At 46.9% G+C, this 4,655-nt stretch overlaps 1 non-coding gene across 1 annotated transcript; it reads left to right on the top strand.

The window, feature by feature from the left end:
• Nucleotides 1–4,248: 4,248 nt before the first annotated feature.
• Trnat-ugu (transfer RNA threonine (anticodon UGU)) lies at nt 4,249–4,321 on the top strand. Its single transcript has one exon. It is a non-coding gene; the product is annotated as a tRNA-Thr (tRNA).
• The last annotated feature ends 334 nt before the right edge of the window (nt 4,322–4,655 follow it).

Raw genomic sequence — 4,655 nt, 5'->3', positions numbered from 1 at the left:
TTTGATGATGACTTGTCAGTTGTGATTCTCCTGCAGAGCTATCTGCTCAATAGATATTGTTATGTAGCCGTAAATGGGCAAACGTCTTCTTTGTATAAAGTGACTAGTGGGGTCCCTCAAGGGTCGGTATTAGGCCCACTCCTATTATTAATTTACGTTAATGATGTTTCTTAAGCCATTCGTAATTCTTCTTTCCTCATGTATGCCGATGACATCAAGATTTTTAAGGAAATTCATTCAGTTAACGACTGTCGCTTGCTGCAGTCAGACTTGCGCTCTTTGTCCGAATGGTGCAACGGTAATAACCTTTCGCTGAATACCTCGAAGACAGAATTTATGTCTATCACTCGCAAAACATCTAGCGTGTCATTTCAATACTCTGTCAATTCTGTGTCAATATGCAAGGTTTATGAGATCAGTGATCTTGGTGTTGTTGTTGACAGCGCGTTAAACTTTTCTGCTCACGTTAAAGGCCAACTCCGGCGATTTTTTGGCCATGTCAAAGTAATGGTGCTTTTATGTTCCTGAGACGCTCCTGTTACGGGCCCGATAGCAGAAATACTCGGCAAATTGCAGAATAATTTTAAATAGGCAAATAAGCGCAACACCGCAACCGAAACCCAACCGAGTGTACTGTCTATGTATGACGTAGACGTTGTTACGAACGAACCGGAAGTCGTGCAAGGCATGCCGGTCACGCCGGCGCGGAGTATGAAAACTGTGACAGCCGGGACGACCAGCGAAGCGCCGGCCAAACCAACGCTGTCTGTCGCCTTGTGCACAGCAGACGCTCGCTGTAGTGGCCTAAGCGCCGAAGTTAACGGTGCCCTCGGCTGCGTCACTTCCGCCGCCTTGCCAACACTGACGTCACAGACGCAATGTTGCCAATAATTGTGGGAAGCCAGGAGGGCGTTTGCAGACAATCTTTAAAATTCATTTGCAAACAATCTGCGCATGTCTCAAGCCTGTAATTTGGCATAAATGACGGAAACGTGCAAAGGAACGTACCCAGCGAATTTCACTGGGATCCATCGACCTCGAAAAATCGCCGGAGTTGGCCTTTAAGCGTGCTGCTATGCGGGGCCTTCGTTCTCTCGGATGTGTTTGTAGAATATCTCGAGAATTCAGGTCTCCCATGGCCCTCCACAAATTGTACACAGCAATATGTCTTCCACAACTTGAGTATGCGTCCTTGATATGGAATGGCATTGCTCAATCCAGCGGTAACACCATTGAACGAGTCCAGAAAAAATTCCTGAGCATGTTTAACCATCGCTTCGCTAAAAATGACTCTGGATCTCGTTCAAATACTGCTGAATTATTATCACTGCCATCACTTCACTGCCGACGAAATCGCTCTGATCTCTTATTTCTTTACAAGCTAGTCCACGGTATCATATCCTGGCCTGTACTTCTCAATTGTGTAAATTTTCGAATTCCGCGTAAGTTAAGCAGAGAGAACAGACCGTTTAATGTACCCGCCTGCTTCTTACCACACTCTACCGTTCACAGAATACAAAGTCTCTATAATGTTAATTTTTTTGATTTGATGTTTTTCATAGCCCACAGTCATTGTTTTTATCCGAGCTTTGCACTGTTTTGACATAGTGTGGCACAATGTACAAAGTCTTCCCTTCTCAGTCTTTCCACATAGTTGTATATATGCAATCTATTTTTTTATTCCCCGTTAATATTTCTCGTGTTGTCTTATTTTACTCCTCCCCTTTTGTGTTCATTTCTCTTTGTCTACGTGTTTTTGCTCTTTTTATTTCTGAAAACTGTCTGTATTGTAGTGTTTATTTTTATTGTTTTTTTGCGTGCGCCAGCACAAAGACCTTACGGTTGTTCGTGGGCACGTTAAGTAAACGATTGATTGATTGATTGCTTGATTGAATGATTGATTGATTGATTGATCTGGTGTTCGTCCCAAAACCACGATATGATTATGAGAGACGCCGTATTGGAGGGCTCCGGAAACTTCGACCACCTGGCGTTCTTAAATGTGCACTTAAATCTAAGTACACGCCCCTCAAGCATTTTTGCTTCCACCGAAAAAATCACAGCATATCCACGGAGTGAATGATGATGAGTGGGCGAAGCTGCGGAGGTTCATCGGTAAACCGTGAATCTTCCGTGAATTCTGCCCAGTACATCATCACCGACGTGAGATCGGGCGCGTTTATACTAAAGGTTAGATGAGTTATGACGACTTGCAGCTCACTTTAATTTTACATGTACGCTGTGAATTTTCATTGTTTAGAAAACCATTGCTTTCGAAAAATCTGGCGTCTTTCGTTAAACAGCTGGCGTCTTTTCGTTTTGCTTTAGAAACATCTGGCGTTCTTTCGTTTTGCTTTTACAACACATCTGGCATCTTTCGTTGGTTTACTTCATCAATCAACGGCGTTTTGAACAAAATTTTTATTGTTTAATCACGCACAGGAGAAATCTCACCAGGCACTACCTCGGAGGTAAACAATGGCTGCTAATGGGAATGAGAGACAGAAGAAGTCGGCTTTTAGCTAACACTTACACTTCTACTTCTACTAACGTTTCCTAGTGGAACATGCCAATGGCTGCTATTGGGGAATGAGAGACAGAAGAATTCGGCTTTTAGTTAACGCGCACACTGCGAATTTTTTTATTGCTCAACAACGCACAGGAAAAAATCTCCCACCGGCACCACCTTGGAGGTCAAAGCGTAAGACTTGTTACGGACTACGACTACTACTACTGCTACTACTACGACGACGACGACTACGAGGGACGAACGGGTGCCGCCTTAAAGGGATACTGAACAAAAATTTGAAAAAGCTACGAAAACCCTTACATTCGACTAGGACGACACGACTGTTCCTGTATGCAGTGTTTATTTCACGTAATTTCGAGCAGTTGGCCGTATTTTTAGTGGATTGTGAGAGCGCGGCGGCTGCATGCCACTGCGCTTGTCGGCGTACGTGACGTCGAGTGCTCCAGCAAGAGGGGGGCAACCGGCACGCTCTCTCCTGCCCTGCCACTTCCCTTTCTCCACCTCTCCTCTCAAGAACCGAGGGTGGCTGGTGTGGCGCTGAGCCTTGTCCTCTTTTCCCCACATAGGAAACGAAATAGCGCTTATTCCTAAAAAACCGCTACAATTACCGAGCGTGTCGCGAGAGCGCAAAGATACAAGGTGCGAGTGACAGTGGTTTCACGAGCGGTCATTGCGACACCGAGTTCGACAGGCCTCCAAAACGGATGCGCCAAATACAACCATATGCGTGTGACCGTTCTGCTGTGTCAAGCGACAGCAAGGACGACGAGCCAGACGAGCCGCCGCAGCCCAACGTGGGTCGGCAGCCGGGACCAGCAATTTACACAGTAACTCATAGTCACTATCCTCGAAGCGTTCGGAGCACAAAAAGTCACGCTTTGAAGGCACCCACGTTGGCTGCGATGGGCGCGCAACGCGAATCCATATCCTTCGAAGCCTCGGCTCTGTTGGAAAGGTATGACAGGGCACACCCTAGCTCAGAACAGCGTTGAGGCATTCTGCGTTGTGTCAGGTGCTTCACCGTTCACATTACGTAGCAGCACACAACACAGACGGCAAATTCGTAGACGTGGGCGCAAGCTCCGCTTGAGAAAACAAATATACGGCCGAGAGCGCGGCAATGGCGTCGTTGGCTGCCGGTTGAGAACACGCACGGAGAGCACCTTCCCAACCGTGAAAACACGTTCAACGCCTAGGCGTTGACACGTTTTGAGAGAGACGCGCGGTAGCGGTAGGCGGCTTGCGATGTCGATTGGTAAGCGATTTTGCTGCGAGCACGGTTGGCGAGTCACTATCCGCAGAGTTTCGCGTCACTTCCTCTCTAGTTCGCGGCGCGGCCGCTAGACGCGCCAATTCGCGAAAAATGCATTAAAATCATTATTTTCTGCTAATCTCTGGCTGAAATGAAGGTTGTTTCAACAAATTTCAGCACCCAATCTTTCAATCGAGTCATTTATCTCGGCGGCGAAAATTTTGTTCAGTATCCCTTTAAGGAGCTTCGCCCCTAAAAGCAGCCGCTGCAGCCAGGATTCGCGACCTCCGGGTGAGCAGTCGAGCACCGTAACCACGTGAACACCGAGGAGCGCGAACTGTGAGCGTGTCTAATGTATCAGACATTAGAACATAAAAACGAAGAAAGGAGAACTCTAAGGGCTCGTTTTTCTTTGTTAAGCAAAAAAAAAAACATCTATATTCTTAAAGTGGACCGAGGGATGACCGCCGCTGTAGCTCAGGTGGTAGATCATCGGACCTGTAATTCGAAGGTCGCAGGTTTGGTCCCTGCCAGCGGCAATGTCTGTTAGTTCTCATTAGAACATATTGAATTTCGTGACTGTCCTCCTTTCGCGTAACAGCAGAAGACGAGGGCCTCTATAGACTGGCTAACGTGGGAGTGCAAGCATTAGTTGAAAGCTGCATTTCTCCAGGGTCTGTTAGACCATTTTCATAATCCGCGAGTACGCTTCCTTGCGCTGCATATTTTGTCCTTGAAGTGGAGACGAGGTCTTAGTTGCACATGTTGGGGCGCTTCTGTTACGCGTGTTTATGTCAAGAGAGCTGCTGAGTCTACATTTTCCGCGTCATAGCGCAAGCAAACTGCGCTTGAACACGCTGTTTCTGGAAGTGA

The sequence above is a fragment of the Rhipicephalus sanguineus genome, chromosome 2 (genome assembly GCF_013339695.2).
Source record: "Rhipicephalus sanguineus isolate Rsan-2018 chromosome 2, BIME_Rsan_1.4, whole genome shotgun sequence".
NCBI lineage: Eukaryota > Metazoa > Arthropoda > Arachnida > Ixodida > Ixodidae > Rhipicephalus > Rhipicephalus sanguineus.
This window is presented reverse-complemented; position numbering and strand designations above follow the sequence as displayed.